This window comes from Mustela nivalis (genome assembly GCF_964662115.1).
Source record: "Mustela nivalis genome assembly, chromosome: 2".
Classification (NCBI taxonomy): Eukaryota; Metazoa; Chordata; class Mammalia; order Carnivora; family Mustelidae; genus Mustela; species Mustela nivalis.
The window spans coordinates 73,157,411-73,181,689 of record NC_139021.1 but is presented as its reverse complement, the minus strand read 5'-3'; the positions used below and the strand labels follow the sequence as shown (position 1 = coordinate 73,181,689).

At 39.3% G+C, this 24,279-nt stretch overlaps 1 long non-coding RNA gene across 3 annotated transcripts; it reads left to right on the top strand.

Moving 5' to 3' along the window:
* Positions 1 to 86: 86 nt before the first annotated feature.
* Positions 87 to 24,279, top strand: LOC309858856. 3 transcript variants are annotated; one of them, XR_014308380.1, is made up of 4 exons: positions 87 to 350; positions 18,480 to 18,535; positions 23,103 to 23,239; positions 24,023 to 24,279. It is a non-coding gene; the product is annotated as an uncharacterized lncRNA (long non-coding RNA). The 3 variants fall into 3 exon arrangements; XR_014308381.1 differs by lacking the exon at positions 18,480 to 18,535 and having other exon boundaries at positions 92 to 350; positions 23,103 to 23,243; XR_014308382.1 differs by lacking the exon at positions 18,480 to 18,535 and having other exon boundaries at positions 105 to 350.

Below are 24,279 nucleotides of genomic sequence, written 5' to 3'. Positions count from 1 at the left end.
AATACCGTGAGGCGAAGCGGTTCGGCTCCCGCGGAGAGGAGGAAGAGGAAGGCAGTAGGAAGGGGGGCAGAAAGGAAGAGTGTCACTCATGTTGGCTGCCGGGAGTTGTAGTTTTAACTGGATCGCCTTTGTCGACTTTCCACTTCTGGGGCGCCAGCAAAAGAGAATGAGAGACCACATTTCCTAGGATGCCCTGCGGTGCGTTCAGCCTCACTTCCCCCGTCGGCGGAGAAGAGGATACGGGGAAGCTTGGTAAAAACAGAATTAAAGGGAATGGGTGTCGGAAGCGGAGGGTCTGAAGTTCTCGACTCATAGAAGGGGAGGGGAATGAAAGGCTCTCAGTAAAGAAGGTACAGTACATAAATGTCCAGCGATATGGCGGGCTGGTAAATTGAATGAAATGATCTAATCTAGATTGGAGGTCGTAAAAGAAAAAAGGGGGAAGACAATAAATTCTCAGAGTATGTCTTAAGGTCTTTTTTTTTCTGCCACACTTCTCTGTTTTCACTCCTGCTCCTATTCCAAACCACTGAGGTCCTAAGTCCCCCCTTTCTGTCCTTTTTCCCCCTCTCTACTGAGGGTCACTGAGGCGCCATTTGTTTCTCAGTTCCGTGTACATCTTTAAAGTTTACAGTACAAATAACAATACCTTGGATGCGTAGAGAGTCGTATATACATACAAAGCCTTTTAATTCGATATAATTTGCTACTTACGGCACTCTCCTCAGAGAGTTATAACAGCTATCATTTACTAAGTTCTAGTATATTCCTGTCGCAGCCTTTACATACACGATATAATATGATCTTCGTAATAACCTTGTTAGAATCCACGTCCGGAAAGGAAATGACTTCCTCTGGTTCACACAGCCAGTAAGTGACTGTTAGGCATTCAGATCTACATCTGTACCCATTTTGCAGACAGGGATATAGGCAGGAAAGGTTAGACCAGTTTTATATAAAATAACTAATTTCCCATTACTATTGCTTTATAGTTTACATAATGTGTCCACATATATCATCTCATCCTCCCACATATCCATCCCTGTAATATGTTACCAGGTATTGTTGACTCCATTTACAGTTGTTGCAAACAGAGTAGGAGTTAAGTGACTGACTTGTCCAAAGTCAAATCACTAGTGTATCTCTGACATAGAGAGTGCTTTTTACACTAATTACAAAAGAAAAGAGCTGTTAAGCCCAGACCTTTTGTTAAACTTCTGAGTCTCTTAGTGACTCAAGGAGTGGTAAAGATGTTTACCCTTAAGAAGGCAGCACAGCTTTATTTTATTGTGTGCTTTGAAACTGCCTCTTCATGCAAAACACATTGATACGTTAATTGAAAGCTAGTATTGTTTTAATTATTATTGTACAGTCAGCCCCTTTCACTTATTCTGGAAATTCTTGCTTTCTGAAACCTTAGATAAGTGAACTGTCTCAGAATTTCTGAAACATTCGGCACAAAACAGATAAAGCAGTGCAGTCCATGAGGTCATTTGAGTCTTCTGCCCCGCCAAGGGAATTGTTTACCTTATAGGTTTTTTGAGTAAATAGAATTTGATGCTTTGAAATGAACCATCTGTAAGACACTCCTAAAGAGTATTAGTGCTGACTTTCACCCTAATTATTGTCTACAGTTTTCTTCCAAAGAAACATGTTTGAAAGAGAAATTCTTCAAGTGTTTTTTTCTCACCCAGTTCTTCCTGGTCCATGCAAAAAATGATGTTACCTTCATACAAGATAGGTAATGTTACTTAAAGGGGATAATTTTCAATAAAGTTTTTCTTTTTTTTTTTTTTTTAAAGATTTTATTTATTTATTTGACAGAGAGAGATCACAAGTAGGCAGAGGCAGGCAGGCAGAGAGAGAGAGAGGAGGAAGCAGGCTCCCTGCTGAGCAGAGAGCCCGACGCGGGACTCGATCCCAGGACCCTGAGATCATGACCTGAGGCATGGTTAGGCAGCGGCTTAACCCACTGAAGCCACCCAGGCGCCCCTCAATAAAGTTTTTCTTAATTCATGCAGGAAAAGTTGTTTATTTCCATTCTGACAACAGTTTGGTGATCTTGGGACTGATTTTTTGTTTATAAGTTGAGAAATTAAATGTGCCCATTAAGTGGAAATCATTGTTTACTGTTACTGAGAAGTTACACCTGCAGTGAAATTTTTTTCTCCTCATACAGAATCCAAAGAATTGAATTGTGAAAGCTTCAGAGCAAATGAAAGATAATGGTAGTGTGCACACTGGCGTGCACTTTTATGTCTTGACATTACCAAGGCAGATTTTCCGTACTGATGATACATTTAACCAGTGAAATAGATTTTTTCAAATTGCATCTGAATGTGTCATTCTGAATCATACTTGACAAAATCATACTTGGCAAAACCCTACTGAAGAAATGGGTGGCCTTGCTCTGGCTTGTCAAGCACTATCCATTTGACTAATCCATTGTCCCCATATGAAACCTTGATTAGTTAGAAACATTCTTCCCAAATTAAATCTGACATTTTAAACTCTTTTGTTACTGTAGTTCTACTAGTTTTAAGAATGATTCTTTTGAGAGGAAAAAACAAAATACCCTGGCATAAAGCACAGTAGGGGGAAGGAGAGAGTTTTCAGTCAATTCTGGAGTTAAATTAGGTCATTTAACCTACAAATCACTTATTTAACAAGTCTGTAGATGCGAAGTTCAGAAAGAAGAAAGCTCTCAGATAAAGGGACAATGATGGTTTGGTTTTTTTTTTAATAGTTTTATTTATTTGTCAGAAAGAGAGAGCACAAGTAGGGGGAGCAGCAGGCAAAGGTAGAAGCAGGCTCCCCGCCAAGCAAGGAGCACGACGTGGGACTTGATCCCAGGACCCCAGGATCATGACCCAAAGTGAAGGCAGACACTTAACCAATCAAGCCACCCAGGCATCCCAAGGGGCAATGATACTAACCATACTAAGTTCAATATGTGAATTAATCTTTTATAGGCATTTAGAAGGCATGGGTACCTGTAAAATAAGGAAATTTTGTTAGGACAAAATATGACATGCTGTTTCTTACAAAGCCATAAAAGTGCAGAAAACTTCTAACCTGCTTATGTGAGATATACATGCTTCCTTCCTCTTCTTCCCAAATTCCATGACCTTAATTGTGTCATAACTTTCACAAGAACTTTATGAGATTCTTAATAGTTCTTGTTCTTGTCTCAGTATTCCAGATGGGGAAATGAACTGAGTCCCTGTTAGCTGCTCTGATACATACCTCTTCTACCACCTTTATCTCAGCATCACCTCTATCTGAATTGCCAAAATGTAGTTAAAACCGAAACCCTTTCCCTACCAGCCCTATAAATTTCTAGAAGGACACTTCTAAAATTCCTGTATTGCTGTTAGCATAACTAGTAAAGACAAAAGCAAGAGGCATCCACTTAAGAGAACATCGTTTTTCTCTTTTATATTGGAAAAGGAAAGGAATCATTACTTTGGGGATTGTTAAAAGTCAGCCACATACTTTTTATTATTATTATTATTTTATTTATTACAGAGAGAGCACAAGAGGAAGGAGGGGGACAGGGAGAGGAAGAAACAGTCTGCCCACTGAGCAAGGATCCTTGATGCTGGGCTCAGTCCCAGGACCCCTGAAGCATAACCTGAGCCAAAGGCGGATGCTTAACCAACTGAACTACCCAGGTGCCCTAGCCACATGCTTTCTTATATGAAATATACATTTGTACTAAGAGTTGACTAAATTCTTCCAGATTTATCTCCCAGTCAGACTTTGAGTCACAAGCTTTTGTTGAATCTCAGGGTGGACATGGACTTAATTACTGGAATAGGTACTATAGGAGCTCAAAGGGATACAGAGGTCATCCCTGACCCAAAGGAACTCAGAGTCTAACAGAAGAATAGTCACAACCAAATTGTTCATTAATACAGGTAGAATAAAATATATAATTGATCAAAACAATACAAGAAAATAAATTTCACAGATGCTATGAAAATTTTATTGATGGCTTATTGTAGGGTGGGTGTTTTTAAGAATATTATCTTAATCTTTAAAACAATCTTATGAGGGGTTCCTGGGTGACTTAGTTAAGTATCTGTATTTAGCTCAGGTCATGATCCCAGGGTTCTGGGATCTAGCCCTGCATCAGTAGAAACCCGTGTGGGGCTCCCTGCTCAGTGGGGAGCCTGCTTCTCCTTCTCCCTCTGTCACTCCCCCTGCTTGTGCTTGCTCGTGCTCACTCTCCCTCTCTTTCTCTCTCTCTCTCTGTCAAATGAATAAATAAAATCTTTTTAAGGAAAAAAAAATCCTGTGACATAGGTAGTATTGTTTTTATTATACAGATGAGAGGATTTAACTCCGGAAGGTTAACATTATTATTATCATCATTATTACCACCCAGCTAGCAAGTAGCAGAGCTGGGCTTCCAGTGAAGGTTTTCTTCCTTGTTTACTCACTCTTTCCACTGCATCACAGCTGCTTTGTGATTTGAGAGAGAATTAGCCAAGAAGTGAGTGCAGACTGGTGGCAGTGGCCAAACTTGGCTTACATGTGTTTTTGTTTAGCCAGTAGCAGTTTAACTTTTTTTTGTTTGTTTGTTTAATGTGAACGTCTTTGCACAGTGGCCAGCACTTTACTCTAACATCATATACCAGGTCCCCTTGAGACATTACTTGCCTGGCTCCAGAAAGCATTTGCGTTTTCTGTATCAGACAGCAACTGGGGACAGAGAGGAGCAATTCTCAAAAGGCTCATGAAAAAGGTATTTTAAAGGGCAGAAGGAGGACTTTGTGAACAAGAGTTGCAGAGAGGGGTGCCTGGGTGGCTCAGTCAGTTAAGGTAGGCTGCTGAGCCTACATTCATATGGTAAAGGTCAAATTCTACTTGGTTACATCTCTACATTGCCAAACAGAACTATTTCCAGTGATGGAAAAGTCCTATGTCTGCCCTGTCCAATATGGCAACCACTAGCCACATGTGGCTATTAGGTACTTGAAATGTGGCTAGTGCAACTTAGGAACTGATTAACAAATCAGTTAACAAACTTCATTTAATTTTTTAAAAGCTTTTATTTATTTATTTGACAGAGATCACAAGTAGACAGACAGGCAGGCAGAGAGAGAGGGGGAAACCAGGCTCCCTGCTGAGCAGAGAGCCTGATGCGGGGCTCGATCCCAGGACTCTGAGATCATGACCTGAGCTGAAGGCAGAGGCTTAACTCACTGAGACACCCAGGCGCCCCAAACTTTATTTAATTTTAATTAAACTTAAGTAGCCACATGTGGCTGTGGCTCTCTGTTCGCAGGACAAATCTAAGTACTTACAGCTATTAATTCTACATTAAAAATAGTGATTCCCCAAATTCCAGTGAGTTCCTCACTCTCGTGGGGGTCAAGGAATGGGGACTGACTATAAAAGGGAACAAGGGAACTTTTTAGGATGATGGAAATATTCTTCATCTTGATTATGGTGATAACATGGATGTTTACATTTGCCAAAACTCATCCAACTGAACTCTTAAAAAGGGTGCATTTGTGTGTGTGAATTATACCTCAGTAAAGTCAGTTTTAAAAAGGAAAAAGGGGGCACCTGGATGGCAAAGTCAGTTAAGCATTTAACTTTTGGTTCTGGCTTAGGTCATGATCTCAGGGTCCTGGGATCCAGACCCACATCGGGCTCTGTGCTCAGCTCAGAGTCTGCCTGAGAGTCTCTCTCCCTCCCTCTGCCCCTTCTGCTTCTCCCTCCCTTCTGCCCCCGCCATTCTCTCTCTCTCTCTCTCTCAAATAAATACTTTAAAAAATGGGAAGAGTAAAAGAAAAAAAAAAAAAGAGTTGAGTTCCTGAGTGCCAGAGATAGATGTTCCACCTCTAGTCTATTTAAAGCATGCCTTCTGCAATCCCATTTTTTCCCCTAAGAACCAGCGAAGTCTTTACTACATTACAGGACCCTGGGTGGTCTGGCCCTGGCTACTTCAGACATTATTTCCTTGGCTCATGCTTCTGTCACACTGACCTTGTTGGTCCTCAAACGCTCCAAGCGCATTCCTGTCTCAAGGCCTTTGCACTTGATTTTCTTCAGATTGGAAAACTTCCTCCAGGTAATCATTTCAGTGTCTGCTCAAATGTTATCCCCAGCAAGATGCCACTCCTGCCATCCTCTTGAAAATAACACCTCTGTCCTTTCAACCCCCCCATGTCCTTATCCTGCTCACTTTCTTTACAACACTAATCAGTATCTGAAATTATATAATTACTTGTCTATTGTCCTCCTTGCCCATTAGACTGTAAGGCTGTTCATAAGGGCAGGCAGTTTGTTGATTGTTAGATTCCCTGTGCCAGGCACACAGTAGCCTCAACAAATATTGCTTAGTGAATGAATGGCTATCATCCATGGCAGTGTTTCTGAGACTGAGATCCAAGCATACACCTTCATAGAAAATCCACAATTCTCCAAAAAATGTTTTAAAATCCTGTGTTGGTATTCTGGTACTAATCTAAAACGGTATTTATGAATTCTCAAATGAGCACCTTACAACATGAGTTTTGAATGCCTGAGTTCATGTAGAGTTTAGGATTTTGTACCAGGTGAAAACCAAAGGACATCATGACAAAATGATTAAAGATTTCATGGTTATTTTGATAGAGTTGGGTCATCACATGTCACACAGTAGCCTAGACAAGCCAAACTCAAAAGAGCCAACACTCCCAACTGCCAGTGCTACATTCCAGTTAGAAACAAATTGCACACTGTTATGCTGAAAATAAAAAATAAATTTAAAAAAAAAAAAAAAAAAAAAAGAAACAAATTGCACAAAGCATACATGCATGTGGACACAAACATACACACTCATTCAGAATAACTTAGTAGCTGTAAGTAAATACACAGGAATTACTAGTAATTACACAGGAATTGTTTTGTGGTTGCCAGCACTAATCAGATTAGAGACTATTAAATTAAGATGTCATGCTTAACAAGGGGTGAGGCGCCTGGCTGGTTTAGTTGGTAGAACATGTTAACTCTTTAAAAAAAAAAAAAAAAAAAGATTTTATTTATTTATTTGACAAAGAAAGAGAGGTCACAAGTAGGCAGAGAGGCAGTCAGAGAGAGAGGAGGAAGCAGACTCCCTACTGAGCAGAAAGCTGGATGTGGGCTTGATCCCAGGACCCTGGGATCATGACCTGAGCTGAAGGCAGAGGCTTTAACCCACTGAGCCACCCAGGTGCCCCAGAACATGTAACTCTTGATCTTAGGGTCCTGAGTTCAAGCCCCACATTGGGCATAGAACTTACTTTAAAAAAAAAAAAAAGTAAGTCAGAGTGTCAAAATTATCATATGATAATATGATATGGGGGGCTTGGGAGTTAGGAAAAGAATAAATAAAACAAGATGGGATCCAGAGGGAGACAAACCATAAGAAACTCTTAATCTCACAAAACAGAGTGTTGCGGGGGGGAGATGGGTAGGGAGAGGGTGGTAGGGTTATGGACGTTAGGGAAGGTATGTGCTATGAAGTGTGTTTTAAACCTGGTGATTCACAGACCTGTACCCCTGGGACTAATAATACATTATATGTTAATTAAAAAATAAAAAATTAAAAAGAAGTCAGATACTCACAAATGCTAACCCTATCTTATAATAAGTGACTACTTTATAGTTACTGGGTGATAATTAAAATTGGCATTCCAGGATTTTGTAGCACTAAAGTTTTTATTGGAATATGTGATCTGATCTCAAACTAGCTGCAGAAAACCTGGGAGTTATTAATACAATGTATTATATGCACTGTATTAATGTGCAAACTGTACCCGTGCAAGTAAACATAGACACATTTATTATAGATCAGAAGTTGCATCTTAATGCTCATAAGCCCAACAGTTCACAATTCAAATTAACACTAATTTTAAATGGTTGGATGAAATAACCACTGTCCTTGGGGCAGGAGAGTGCTTATCACTGCAGTTATATTACTGTTCCTTCTTTCATCTTTTTCTTTCCCTTTATTTAAAACCCAAAGGGTACTTTTGGTATAAAAGAAGATAGGTTCAAGAGTTTACTGAAAGAAACTATCTTCATTCCCGTTACAATCTCGAGTTTTTGTAGAATGTCCTGATCTCTCCATCTGAACCTTCTAGCGCTGACCCCTAAACACAGTCTAATTCGAATCCCTTCATGGATATGACATAGAGTCAGAAAAAGCATTACTTGACACATTTTTTTGTACATAGAGTCTCATAAGACATTTTAATAGGTGAGAGAAGAACAAAAGTACAAGGCAGCATACTTTCTTAGCCCTTTGGGTCATTTACATAAATCCTTTCATAATATTCCAAGATAAAAATGCATTATAATTATGTACAAGAATATAAATGCAGTATGCAACATTTCTATTTTGGTGGGCAGGAAAGTATTGGAAATTATGTATGTACTAAATTAAAGCATCAGCACTAGGTGTCAGTAGACCACAACATTGGAGAGGGTCTCAATTTGGGCATTGGTCAAATAGCAGTAAATGGACATATGTCTTTCATAGTAACACCTCTTGCTGAGCATTTTCTCCTTCAAATACTAATTTTCAGCCTGACCTTACTAGTGTGCTCCACAAATTCTACGGATATTAATAGGTATCATATTGAAGGGAGGGGTATAGTCAAGTAACTTTGAAATAATAAGTAAATGAAGTTAGTTTTCTTCTTTTTCCACTAAGAACTTCTCAGAGTCTTTCTATGCTGATATGACACTCTGACTCCAGAAGACAAGTAGTGATGCTTCTAGAACGTCTGGGGAGAGAAGGGCTTAGTGGCAAGAGTCTGCTTGCAGCATAACATACTAGGATGAGTTACATCTTTCATTTTGCACATTACTTTATTTACCCTTATATTTTGGGGGTGATCTGGGAGTGCTCATAGAGATAACAGGGATGTTAATACGCTAAGCCACCCTTGGCATTATTATTGACGTGTAGCACTTCCACACCCGCATACCCACAAAAACATTTTCAGTCTGTGTCAGAGGCATATATTTTAGGAAAAAACAACACAGAGAAATGGTGCCTCTCATCATGATCCCTGCTTTTATCAGTGTGCTTCAAGGGGGGTTAATACTTGTCCATATTTTCTGGTAGTTCATGGAGGCTTTTTTCCATTTAATGTTTTCATCTAGCTGACATGTATTTTTACACAGGATGTAAGAGAGAGATTCCGCTTATTTATCTCTATTTTATATCGCAAAATACCAGTTGCCCCAAAACCTTGCACAAATATGTTTTTGGTTTTATTTTTAGGTCCATAACCCTTCAGATCAACTTACCAATAAGTTCACAATGTAAAACAGACCATTATGTCTGAAATGTAGACTAATGAGAGTTACTTCAATTTGCCAGCAGCCCTTACCCCCATTCCCACCTCCCCACAAGATGTACTTTGAACACCACTGGAAAAACTCATCCCCTCATAAATGGCTTGAAATGCCCTTCTGTAATTTGCTACATTAAAATGTTTATTTATCCCAATTATTTTTCTGTTTTTCTTCCAGTCTCATACTTTAATTAATTTATGGAGCCTCAGACCTTTTTAATGTGACAGAAGAAGAAATTGAAACATTTAATAAATAAAATAACATGAGATTTTGGGAGACCCATAAAATTAGCATATTTCTTTAAAATGTCTGTTATTGGTAAGAGTTGACCAAATCCCTTCAATATTTAGAAGATTAACTTGGTAAAACCATATACCAGTATGTTACAAGTTTACAATGTTGATACTCTTTGACATACAAATCACTTATAAGATTTAACCCTAAAGAAATAGCTAGAAATGTATGGGAAATATTTGCTGTTGTTTATATTATTGATAGTATTGAAAATGTTCCAAATTTTAACAATGCAGGACTGGTTAAACAAATCCTGGCACAGCCATGAGCTGAGATACTCTAGCCATTACAGTGATGTCATAAAAAAGAAAAATACCTTATTGAGTGCTTGTGATGAATCTGGCACTGTACTAGTCACCTTGATTGTATTGTCTTAAGCCTAACAATATCCCTGGATGATAGGTATCATTATTCCCATTCATAGAAGAGAAAACATAGAACTTGAAATAGCTAGTGAAATGGTGTTGCTGGAATTCAACCCATGTCTGCTCTTTACCCTTGTTCTTAATCACTGTCCTAATGATATGGGAAAATATTCACTATTTACTGATAAGCTATTGTTTTACAAACAATTATTTTTTTTTAAAGTAGGTTCCACATCTAATGTAGGGTTTGAACTCCTGACCCTGAGATCAAGCAAGAGTCTCATGCTCTCTAGCAACTGAGCTAGCCAGGTACCCCAAATGAAAATAGTCCCATTTTTAAAGCAATCTCTACACAACATGGGGTTCAAACTTACAAGCCCAAGATCAAGAGCCTCCCACTTTCCCAACTGAGCCAACCAGGTGCCCCTGATGATAAGCTATTGTTTTAATGTAGTTTAACTGACATTAAAATAAACAAGCAAAAAAACTCCCTCCTATGTGAAATCCCTCTCCTAAGTTAGTTATGCTTAGTCATTTTTTTTTGCCCAAAATGAATTTACTTTTACACATGTTTTTTTAAGTTGATTTTTGAAGTTTTAAATGCCTGCTTTAAGAATTCAAACAGTACTGAATATTATAAAGTAGCTGTACCTTTAATCACAAATTATATATATGATTGGATATACTCACAGGCTCTTTTTTATGTTCCCTCAGTTCTGTTCTGTCTCTTCTTGCTCTGGTGTCAGCTTTAGGCAAAGTGAGGAGAAGGATCTGTGAAGGTCTAGATGGCTAACTAACACAGGAGAGTCCCTTACATGTATAGCATGGTGGTTAGAAGTGCTGGTTCTGGAGCTCAGTTGGTTAGACTGAGTCCCAGCTTTTGAATTTGAGCAGCTTGCTTGTCTTCTTTGTGCATCAGTGTCTTCATTAAATGAAGGTGCTCATTGAACCTTCCTCGTAAGATCGTGGTGAGGATTAAACCAATTGGTGCACGTAAAGTGCTTAGGACAGTGCCTGGGACACAATAAATGTTCAACCATTAGCTACAATGGTTGTCGACGATGATGGTATGATGCATGTGTGCAGAGATAAGGAAGAGAAGAGAAATAACTCATGAGTGCTTACTGTGTACCATATGCCTGCATGATCTCTCCATTTGATCCACCTTTTATTCCCTTCTTATAAAGATGAGGAACCTAAAATTAAGGGTGGTTCTATATGGAAGAAATAGAATATATTATTAGGCCCATTTCTAGGACTAAGGACAATACAAATACCAAAAGCTGCCTGACTAGAAGGTAGAAAAATGTGGAGGAATGAGATGAGAAATAGGCCTGCAGAGTCATACCACCCTTTGGGGCCAAGAGGCAGTGTTCCACCATTCAGGACTGAGTGGGTTTCTAATCCAATCTGTGGGTATCAGAAAACTGCTTTTAAAATCCAACTGCTTTTATGCTGGCTGTATTTGCTGTAAATATTTCTTGTTTTCTTCTCCCTTTGTAGGTACCAAAATTGTTTCTGAACAACCAGTCTGTCTCAGTTTGTATTTTGAGGGAAAAAAAAGGAAAAGGGAATCTTTGGGCACCTTCTGGAGCTTTCAGGTAGAACATGTCAGACACCAGGTATCCTAGGCTTCAAATGCCAGAAGCCTAAGAGGGAAAAGAATCCAGGGAAGAAAATCCTCGAGGTGCCTGGGTGGCTCAGTTCATTAAGCATCTGCCCCTAGTTGGGCTCCACGCTCAGCATGGAGCCTGCTTCTCCTTCTCCTCCCTGCTTATGTTTGTTCTATCTCTGTCGCTGTCTCTCTCTCTCAAGTAAGTAACTAAAATCTAAGAAAGAAAGAAGGAAGGAAAGGAAAAGAAAGGAAGGAAAGAAAGAAAAGGAAGGAAGGAAGGAAGGAAGGAAGGAAGGAAGGAAGGAAGGAAGGAAGGAAGGAAGAAAGAAAGAGAAAGAAAGAAACAAACAAAGAAAGAAAGAAAGAAAGAAAGAAAGAGAAAGAAAGAAAGAAAGAGAGAGAAAGGGAAAGAAAGAAAGAAAAAAAATCCTCTTCCCAGAGGTTTCTGGAGTGTTCTCTGTTCTAACCTTAGAAGCTTTTGAATAATGTTGCCTAGAGAACGGCCTTTTACTTACTCATCTGTCCAGCATGACTCATCCCTAAGAGTGTGGAGTAAGTGAAATTTTACAGTATTTATGTTTCTGTGACTTTTATAAACATGGTAATGTGGAAAGAGCATGGAATTTGGAATTGGACAGGCCTAAACTTTGTCACCTGGTACTTGTGTTCTTGTGGGCTACTTAATATCTTCTCTGGGCTTGGGGCGCCTGGGTGGCTGGGTCAGTTAAGCATCTGCCTTTGGCTTGGGCCATGATCCCAAGGGTCCTGGGATCGAGCCCCACATCAGGCTTCTTGCTCAGCAGGGAGCCTACTTCCTCCTCTCCCTCTGCTCCTCCCTTTGCTTGTACTTGCTCTCTCTCAAATAAATAAATAAAATCTTAAAAAAAAAAAAAAACTCTGTGAATCGTCATGTATAAAATAGGAATAATGAAAATCCATTTCACAGAATTGGTATGGACATGAAATGAGGCAGCAAAATGAAAGTCTAACCTCTGGCACAAAGTATAAAGAATTACCCTGGGCACTCATGCCTTGCCTTTCTCTGTCAGACTGTGGGTTCAGGGTGAGCATTTGGCCACATGTTGTATTTATTTTTATACTTTACTACTATATCCCTGTACAGTGCTTAATTTACAATGAGCATCCTATAAATAGGGACTTGGCAACACTGGCGTACATGCACAGGAGTGGACTAATGGGTAAACAATTTTAGGTGTGTCCTAATGTTGATTAATCCATTTATCCTGTCAGAAAGAAAAACTGCCAAATGTCGATCAATGAAATATGCAGTCAGGGCTGAAGAGTTGGGCAGGTTGTTCCCTGCACAGGGCCAGCGACTCCAGGGGACAGTGGGCACCAAGCCCACGGCCCCCTCTACTTGCAGACCCCCTGAGAGCTCCTTGTTTCCGTTAACTCAAAGGCAGTCTTCTGTGGGTGAACCACAGCCTCATCTCTTCTGACACCTGGGGTTCCTCTTACAGACAACTTGTTTTGCTTGATTTAAATTTTCTTTTTCTATCTTAATTTTTAAATGCTTAAAAGGTAAAAAAGATACTGTGATATTTATTTACCCATCCTTTGAGATGAGTAATTGTTATCACCTTCTTTGAAACTGTAACATAATTTCAGACTTTTAGAAAAGTTGAAAAAATATTAGAGTTTCCACACACCTTTCACAGTTTCCCAAGTGTCAATATTTTACCCACTTGCTCATCCTTAGCTCTCTAAATTACGTATGCAGATTATGTTTTTGGACCATATAGTTCTCCCTTCTTCCCACTTCATTCCTTTGTTCTTTCATTCCTTCCTTCCTTCATCTCAAATAAAACATATTACGTAAAACTATTACTTCTTTGCTTTACCCACTCCCTTCTCTCCCTGAAACCTGCTGTGTTACATGTTTTTGTCCCTTTACTACATATGATTAGATCTGCAGATACTGAACGTTCATTATTCGTTGAGACTTGCTTTGGGACCCAGTACATGATCACTTTTACGACTTTTCCTTATAACCTGAGAAAGAATATGTACTCTTTAAATGAGCCAAGGGGCACCTAGGTGGCTCAGTGGGTTAAAGCCTCTGCCTTTGGCTCAGGTCATGATCGCAGGGTCCTGGGATCGAGCCCCACATCAGGCGCTCTGCTCAGCAGGGAGCCTGCTTCCTCCTTTCTCTTTCGGCCTCCTTGTGATCTCTGTCTCTCAAATAAATAAATAAAAATCTTTAAAAATTTTTTAAATTAAAAAAAAATAAATGAGCCAATAGCGGGGTGCCTGCGTGGCTCAATCAGTTAAGGGGCTGCCGAGCTCAGATTAGGATCTTAGGGTTCTGAGATCTCAGGGTTCTGGAGTTGAGCCCCACGGCAGGCCCCTTGCTCAGTGGGGGGTCTGCTTCTCCCTCTGCCTCTCCCCCTGGCTTGTGCTCTCTTTCTCACTCACTCTCTCTGTCTCTCTCAAATAAATAAGTAAAATCTTTAAAAAAATAAATAAATAAATGAGCCAGTAGTTATAAACCATTTGCAACAGTGCCTCACACATCATAAGCACTGTGTGGTGTTAAATTTTTAAGACAGTATACAGTTATATATAAATCCACTGGCTAAAATTTGTTAAGCGTCTTGTTCAAATTTTGTATACCCGATCCCTCAACTTTCAAAGAAGTTTGCTAAAATCTCCCTGTGATCATGGATCTGTATATTCTTGCATATATTCTGCCAGCCTTTGCTCGCTGGCTTAGAAGTGAGAGATTCTGGTCAGTTGTCAGCATTCCACCGCTAATTCCTCCTGTTAGTGTTTCATTGCACAGCGGAGAACTAGGATGGAAGTCAGGGCACTGACTGAAGGGAAAAGGCATCATGGGGAAATGGAATTTTATGAATCCAAACACTTAGAGAATCACAGTGGTGGTGACATCTCTTTTTTGTAAGCTTTTGCTCTGCAGCCGAATCATCATTTGCTACACCCTGATATTTCTCTTCCCAAATGCCCCCACCATGAGTTGCACCATCTCACCCCTCTCCCTCCCCTGCCATCCCTCAACCATAATTCTTCTGAAGTTTAAGCCAATTTGGGGGATAATATTCTCCAAATGCCCTCTCCAATATTTCAAAACTAAATTTCAACATTTCGATGATATTTATGGGACTGGAATTGGGGAAGAAATGTTCCTGAACTGATTCATTAAAAATTGGATATTGTTGACTATATTACAATAAACAAAATACGCATGGAGAGTGGGAAAACAGATATGAAATAAATAAAACCAAGTAAGCTGTGAAAATTGCTAGAAGAGAAAAGAACTGTTTCTGTAAGGAAGAAAATAGTGGGCGGGGGCATGTCCTGTGATGTTTTGTGGAAGGACGTTCCAAGAGGAGTGACCAGCTCTGAGAAGGTCATGGCCAGAACTGAACATGGCAGCTGAAGGGCTGAAAAAAGCCAGCAGGGCTGGATCCTAGTGAGTAGCGGAGAGCCCGCAGGAGAGGCGTCGGCTAGTTCACGGAGGGCTGTATGAGCCATGTCAGAGCTTTTGATTTTATCCCAGGAACTGGAATGCATTGAAAGGTGTTAAGCAGAGAAGGAGGTGACCACATTTATGGTTTTAAATATAACTCTAGCTAGAAGGTGGAGAATGACTGCAGAAGATCAAGAATGGAAGCAGGGATACCATTCATAGCAACTTTTGCAAATGGGGCTTTTGGTGAGCTCAGAGTATGTCTCCCTCTTCTCAGAGAGTTTACTGAAACCACAACAGCAAGTGAAACAGACTTTAACTTCATTTGTAAAGGATCCTTTGTACAGTTTGTGGTGACCATCATAGACTGTTTATAGGTCTGGAAGATAGAGTTATAACCACTTGGTTGTTAGATCTTTTAAGTCTCTTAATCCACGTTACTGCTTTTTCTTTTTTTTCTCCTTTTTTCTTCTTTTTTTCCTTTTTAAAATTTATGTTGTTGGCTTGTAGAAACTGGATTAATCCTGTAAAATGTCTAACTATTTTATAATAAAAACTGTTTTTTAAAAAACAAGATAAAATATGGGGTTTGAGCCTTTAAACTTCCAGTAAGTCAGACCATCTCTCTGGAATGTTCTTTGAAGTGTCTGGCATACAACACAGTTGGTGAACCATAAACACTCACCACACTTGGCACGCACATGCAAGCTGTTAAATAAGAGTGCTTGTGCTTAATGTTTTAATTTTATCACTCAGTATTCTCAGGTTCTTGACCTGCTTACTCACTGTGATTTGTCTACTGTTATTAAATTAACAGAATCTGAAAATAGCAGTTTCTCAAATGTTTTCAAAAGCAATTAAGATAATGCTTCAGTTTGCTAACCTCAGCCCTTTTCACTTCAGAAATTAGAAAATTAAAAATAGTTGAACTGGCATTAATAAAAAGCCAGGTTTTGTTCCACTTCTAGGATGCACAGAAAAAGCAGTGGCCAAACAATGCATGTTTCCTTCACCTCAGTGTTGGTCTCTCGGAGAAGGATGACTTTGATTTCTTCGCTATAATTAGCCTCTGTAGCCAATGGAGCAGAGTCTTATTATCTGCAGTAAATAGAACTAGATCACTAGTTCTTTTGGTTTTGCTGTTTCAACAGGTTATAGTGCATACATATTATTGACAATACTATGGTTATATAGGTGTTGGCATAGGGAAAACTGGATAAAGAGTAATGGGAACTCTGTACTATCTTTACAACTCCTCCAAATATAAAATTATTTCAAAGTAAGACTTTTTTTTTTTTTAAGAGAGGGAGAGAGGGGTGGGGAGGGGTGCAGAGAGAATTGTAAGCAAACTTCATGCCCAGTGTGAGTCCAACGTGGGGCTTGATCCCATGACCCCAAAATCATGACCTGAACAGTGATCAAGAGTTGGATGCTTAACTGACTGAACCACCCAAGTGCTCCAAGATGTTTTAAAATATTAATTTCCTCTTCTAAATGATGATCTTAAGGAAGTGCATGGTTATTCCATTAATGATATCATTGCTTTAATTATTTTTGAAGCCTCTTTTTTGGAACTGTTCTCCAAAGCCTAAAATCAAAGGTCATAAAACTGTAAGATTGTGAGAGATCTGAGGTGTTATCTAGTCCAATCTCCCAAACATTCCAGAGAATCCTGTTATGTACCATAAATTATTAACCATTCCCCTAGTGGATAATATGTAGGTTGTATCCCAAACTGTCCTCTTTACAAAGTTTATTGTACATATATCTTTTTTGTACCCATATCTTTGGACACATTAGGGATATTTTAGTACTCCAGATTTCAAAAAGTAGAATTACTGGGTCAAAGGAAGCACACATTTAAAACATTGATAAAGTCCTTCCAGTTTGCCATTAAAAAAAAAAAAAAAAAAAAAAGCTGTATGCTTCTACCAACAGTGTGTGGGTATATACTGACACAGGTTGCTAGCAATCTTTTCTATTTTTCCTATTCTAATAGGGGGCCTGGTAAGTTTGAGGCAGTGGGAGCAGCCTGCCCCTGTGGGGAAGAATATTCTACCAATGGTGTATTTTAGACTTAGCATGATAATATGTTTATTATTTTGAAAATTCTCTACAAACAGTGTACCTTCTGACTGTTTGCCCTCCTTCCTACTGACTGTTCACCCAACCATTCCTACTTGGTATACTGCTGCTGATAGGTAAAGGAGCCATCTTGTTTAATTACTAGTGAGGTTGAACACACGCTTATTTGCTCAGCAATGTGTATGCCTTCTGGTGTGTTTTATTTTTTATTTTCCTTTTCTTATTTTAAAAGAACCCTTTGTATATAATGAATAACAGCCCTTTATTACCCAGTCTGCAAGTGTTCTGCTGTGTGTCACTCATCTTTTAACTTTATGGTCTCTTTTGCTATATGAAAGTTACGGTGGTGTTGGAGGAAGATACAAGTAAGATTTATTTATTTATTTGGGAGAGAGAGAGAGTGTGTGAGCGAGCAGGAGGAAGGGCAGAGGGAGAGGAAGAGAGAATCCTCAAGCAGACTCCCTGCTGAGTGTGGAGCCCAATGCGGGGCTTGATCCCAGGACCCTGACATGGTGACCTGAGCTGAAATCAGGAGTCTGGCCACTTAACTGACTGAGCCACCCAGGTGCCCAAAGTGAGGGTTTGTTTTTGTTTTGTTTTGTTTTTTTAAGATTTTACTTACTTATTTGACAGACAGAGATCACAAGTAGGCAGAGAGGCAGGCAGAGACAGAGAGAGGAGGAAGCAGGCTCCCTGCTAAGCAGAGAGCACGATGCCAGGGCTTGATCCCAGGACCCTGGGATCATGACCTGAGCTGAAGGCAGAGGCTTTAACCCACTGAGCCACCCAGGCACCTCATCCAGTCATCATTTTTTGATCAGTCTCACACTATCCTGTTTACTACATAGTTTTATAGTTCTTTCAGTGTCTTGTAAGCCAACTCTTATTTTGTTAACTGTTGTTTTTCAAAACCTTCTTGGCTGTTTTGAAATATTTACTCTTCCAGATAAACTAGAGAATCAACTTTTAAATTTAAAAAATTCCACTGCGATTTTGATAAAAATTATATTTTATTTATAGATCAATATAGGGAGAATTGATTTTTTAAAATGTTGACGCTTCTTATCCATATATGACTCTCCATTTACAAATACTTTATATGTCATTCGGTAAAACACAATTTTTAATGGGTTTTGAATATTTTTTATTAATTTTATTTCTAGGTATTTTATTGTTGTGATTATTACAAATATGTCATTTTCCATTTTATTTTTGAACTGGCTCTTCCTGATACATAGTAAAACTATGATTTTTATATATTCCTTTTGTACTTAGTATCTTGTATTACTATACTTTGTTTACTTAACTCTCCCTTATTTCTTGGTATTAGGTTGTTCCCAAGTTCTGATGGTCATAATCAGCATTGCTATAAACATCTCTAATCAGGTAATTTTTTTCCCTTTAAATTTCTTCCCACACATGGGAAACATCTGTTTTACATGTTTTACATGGGTAAAACAGATTTAAAAGGTCTATGAAACTTTATGGCTCTTAGTACATATTGCTCTGGATAATTTCCTGAGGGGCTAGCCCCCTTTCCAATTCTGCCTATAATAACATCAGCAGAGTAACAATGATGAAGATAATGACAATGACAATGATGAGACCAATTGGTGAGAGCCAGTGCTTTCCATGACTTTTCTCATTTAATACTCACAATGAATCTATAATATGCTATGGCTAACATATGAACAGATAAGGAAACTTAGGTGCAGAGAGAGAGGGTAAAATCTGCACTCATAGCTGGTGGGTGCCAAAGTCAGTTGTGTGGTGTTCCATGGTCAAAGCCTTCTTCCTATGTCTTCTCCAAGACCCATTCTTTTTATTTTTCATTTATATCTGAGACCTTAAAAGGTATGTGAGGGGCACCTGAGTGGCTCAGTGGGTTAAGCCTCTGCCTTCAGCTCAGGTCATGGTCTCAGGGTCCTGGGATTGAGCCCCAAATAGGGCTCTCTGCTCAGCAGGGATCCTGCTCCCCACCCCATCCCTGCTAGCCTCTCCGCCTACTTGTGATCTCTCTCTCTCTGTCAAATAAATAAATAAAATCTTCAAAAAAAAAAAAAATACAAGGTATGTAGGCCTGAAAGTTGTTTCACTTGGCATTTCTTAACCATTAAGTAGGTTGTTAGGTAACACATGTTAAAACTCTTTATCATCTCCTTTGACCACTTATCCAATAGACTGGTGATGTTAATTATATATTTGTAAGAACTCTCTATAAATTGGAATGAAAGTTTTAAAAGATTATATTTTCCCCCACACCTTTATTAATATTATTGGGTTTTATTTCCCATAGATTCTTCCTTCCTCTATTCTAATTTATGTCTTCTGTAAATTCTTCTTATCAGAAAATTCCATTACCGGCATGGAGAATATTAAGCAGATGGAACACTCTTATTTCATTCATGTAGTAGTAGTAGTAGTAGTAGTAGTAAATAATAATAATAACTGAGTGCTTATCAAGTACTAAGGATATAATACACATAATCTTACTTAACTCTATAATCCAATAAGACATTATCTTTGTTTTACAGATGAAAAAATAGGCTCAGCCAAGGGCACACAGTTAATAAAAGGAAGTCCTCTCTGTTACAAAGCCAATGTTCCTAAGAATAATACTGCTGGCCTTCCATTATGTAGTGAATAAAATTGACTCTCTTTGAGAAAAAAAAAAAAAATTCTTTATCATGCTAAGAAATCTTCCATACCAATTTATTTCTTTTTAAAATTTTGACTGAATGGGTTTCTTAATTGAGTTGTAATTGACATATAACATCATATTAGTTTCATGTTTACAACATAATGATTTAACATATATATTGTGAAATGATCACCACAATAAGTCTAGTTAACATCCATCACCACACCTCATTACAAAGGCTCATACCAATTTCTTACAAGCTTTAGATAAGAGATTTTATTTAATTAAATATGTTCTTGACATTAATTTATGGTTTTTTTTTTTAAGATTTATTTATCAGAGAGAGAGAGCACAAGCAGGGGGAGTGGCAGGCAGAGGGAGAAGCATGTTTCCTGCTGAACAAGGAACCTGATGGGGGGATGGGTCCCATGATCCTGGGAATCATGACCTAAACCAAAGGCAGATGCTTAATCAACTGAGTCACCCAGTCGTCCCTGTTCTTTTTTTTTTTTTTTTAAGATTTTATTTATTTGACAGAGATCACAAGTAGGCAGAGAGGCAGGCAGAGAGAGGAGAAGGGCAGAGAGAGGAGGAAGGCTCCCTGACGAGCAGAGAGCCAGTTTCAGGACTTGATCCCAGGACCCTGAGATCATGACCTGAGCTGAAGGCAGAGGCTTAGCCCACTGAGCCACCCAGGCACCCATCCCTGTTCTTAATATTTACAAAGAACTTTACATTTCTCTTGCCTAGCCTAGCTTCTGCTTCTTGTGGTCTCTGGACATTGCCACTCTGGTCTCCAGGGGGCACTGTTTCCCCTTTAATCAAGCATTTGACGCCTAATTCCTCTAGGTACCAGTAAGACTGGGGAAAATATTTAAACAAAGTTTACAAAGGATTCAGATGAACAGAAGGCAAATGAGGACAGAAAATAATATACAACCAGATAATCTGGTTCACTGAATGCAGAGTAGGCATTTCAGTATTTGACACAACCTACCTAGCTTCCTACTGCCTGCACAGAGCAGAAGCCTTTTTTTTCTATCCTGCACTATGTCCTCAAGCAAGCAAAATTCTTCAAAAACTGGCTCTGAGATTGGTCAGGCTAGTTCCAGCTTAGGGCTTCCTTCCAAATTCTAGTTTCTAGTTTTAGCATATGCCTCTCCCTACATACTAGACACTAAGCATGTCAGCCCTCTTCTGGGAAGAAGGCATCATGTTCCTGGTTTGTAGCTTTACCCTGTTGTTTGAGAATAGTTATTTATGGGTCTCTCATACCCCTTCACGTCTTGGCCAATATGCCAAGAGTGCAAGGCCCTCACAGCTCATATTCCATAACTATCACTGCATAACAAAAGACTCCAAAACACCGAGGCTTCAAGCAACAAATACTTTTTTTTTTTTTTTTTTTTTTTTTTTGACAGTTTCTGTTGACTAGGAATCTGGGCATAGCTTAGCTGAGAGCCCTTGGCCTCAGAGTCTCTGATAAGGCTACCGTCAAGGGGTTGGCCAGGGTGCAGTCATCCCCAATCTTGAATAAAGGAGATTCTGCTTCCAAGGTCACTCAACACAGCTGTTGGCAGGCTTCAGGTTCTTACTGTTAGCCAAAGACATCCTTTCCTTGCAGTGCAGTTCTCTCAGTGTGGCAGCTTACAATGTAACTGTCTGCCCTCAGAGTGAGTGAGAGAGAACATGAAAGGGTGCCCAAGATAGGAGCCACAGTCTTTTTATAACCTCAACTCAGAAGCAACATCCTGTCATTTGTGCTGTATTAAATTAGGTGGAAATGAGTCAATAAGTCTAGCCCATAGTCTGCTGGAGGTGATTACACCAAGGAGTGAAGACCAGGAGGCAAGAACCATTATGGGCCATGTTAGAGGCCTTCTACCACATCACTCTTTACCCAAGCCATTTCTCATGGTTATGTTTGCAGCAACCAATCTTATTATTTTTTTTTTTTTTAAAGTAATCTATATGGTCAACATGGGGCTCAAACTCGTAACTGCAACATCAAGAATAGTATGCCTTACTGACTGAGCCTGCCAGGTGCCCCTACAGCAGCAATCTTTTTTTCTTTTTTTCTTTTTTCTTTTTTTTTTTTACGATTTTATTTACTTACTTGACAGAGATCACAAGTAGGCAGAGAGGCAGGTGGAGAGAGAGAGAGGAGGAAGCAGGCTCTGGTCATTGCCACAGAAACAACAGAAACAACACAGACATCTGCTGAGCAGAGAGCCCGATGCGGGACTCAATCCCAGGACCCTGGGATCATGACCTGAGCCAAAGGTAGAGGCTTTAACCCACTGAGCCACCCAGGAGCCCCTACAGCAGCACTCTTGAGAGATAAAGTAACATCTCCCTCTGGGACAAAGAAACTGACTTAGCTTTTTGCTTGCTGGAAAAGCAATGGGTTCCCCAAGATCACCATACCCCCACTGAACCCAAAGTCACTGCATGTGTGGCCTCTATCTGGGGGCTCCTTGGTGTTACGCTGGTGGAACTTGGGGGCAAGAGGAATTGATATGAACAATTCATGCTTTTTATCTTGTGCTGTGGGTGAAACAGTTTTTTCTTTCTGACTGAGATGTCTCACATCTTCTTTCAACATCCGTGAAACAGTAAAGGCTAACTTACTGGCTTGTAAGTGGGATAAAATCAAATTGCAGACCTGAGAGTTTGACTCAACAGCACAATTCAGAATTCTATACAGGCCTGGGAGACCAGAATTCATACAAGAGATCCATGTACGTATTATCCATTTTATTTAACACTTACATGCCAGGTAATTATTCTAAGAGTTTACAAATATAAACTCATTTAATCTATGAGGTAGACACTATTAAAAATTCCTGCTTTACAGATGAGGAAGAAGAGGCCCGAAGATGTTGAGTAACTTGCTCCAAATTATACTGCTTATAAATGTCAGAGGCTCATTATTCGAACAGAAACAACACAGACAGTCTGGTTACACATCCGTTGATCCAATGTATCATGCTAACTGTTCTGAGTTGAGAAGGGGTGGAGCAGGGAGAAGATGGGGGGAAGGACCAAATAGAGTCAGTTCCTCAAAGCATTTGTTTGATCCAATGTATCATGCTAACTGTTCTGAGTTGAGAAAGGGTGGAGCAGGGAGAAGATGGGGGGAAGGACCAAATAGAGTCAGTTCCTCAAAGCATTTGTTGAAATCATCAATTTAGAGTTTCTTATTTGTAACATAGTAACATATTGTCTTGTTTCAAAGGATATTCAAAGGATAAACTCTACCAGTCAAATTGATAAATCCTTTGATTTCATGTGTTATATTTGACTTCTTAGGAATTGATTTAGAACACTTGTTCTGTATTCAGAATATGAAGGTTAAAATGAACTGTCCGGACAAAAATCTGAACATGGAGCTTCTAACAGCTTTATTCATAAGTGGCAAAACATGGAAGCAAACAAGATGTCCTTCAGTAGGTGAATGGCTAAACTGTGGTAATCCATACAACAGAAAATTGTTTAATGCTAAAAAGAAATGAGATATTAAGCCATGAAAAAAGATGGGGGAGAGGCTTTAATGTATATCACTAATTAAATGAAGCCATTCTGAAAAATGTTATATACTGTTTGATTCCAACTATATGACAGTCTGGAAAAGGCAAATCTATGGAGATAGTAAAAAGATCAGTGGATGCCAGGGGTTGGGAGGAAGGGAGGGATGAATAGAGCCAGAGAATGTCAGGGCAGTGAAACTCTTCTGCATGATACTATAATGGTGAAAACATGTTATTAGACATTTGTCCAAGCCCATGGAATATGTAATAATGAGAGTGAACCCTAGTGTAAATTACAGACTTTGAATGACAACAATGTGTCAATGTAGGTTCATCCATAACCATGGAAGTACCACTCTTGTTGGGGAGGGTGTGCATGTGTGGGGGCAGGGGTTATCTGAGATCTCTCTACTTTCTGCTCAGTGTTGCTGAGAACCTAAAACTGTTCTAAGAAAATAAAGTCTATTTTTAAAAATGCTTTGAAAATGACAGCATACTTTAAAATATAAAATATTATGAATAGTGTAAGCATGTCTAGGAAGTTTTTGTTAACATCTTTCTCTACCTGTCCATGTCCCCCATGCCTTTGGCCTCATCTTCCTGCCTGTTACCTCCTCCTTACCTTAGCAAGTGTAAATAGCTTGGCCCCCACTTGGCCTCTCTTCCTCTGTTTCACTGTCCTCTTGAACCTTCCCAACCTAGGTTCAAGCCCGCTGTCTGTCTTCTCCGTGGCTTTAGCATGGCTGCAGATCTCAGCGTCAGAAAAACCACAACGGTGAAGATGAAATGGATTGTACAACTGCCATTCTCCTCCATCAGCTGATCCCTCAGTGTTTCCTGCAACTGTTTCTGTGTTTCTTAAACCAGAGCTTTGTGCTTAAAATATGTATCGGTAAGTTTTAAGTGTAGTTTGCTTTACTGATATTGTGCGGTTTTGAATAAATTTGTCAAAGTCTTTG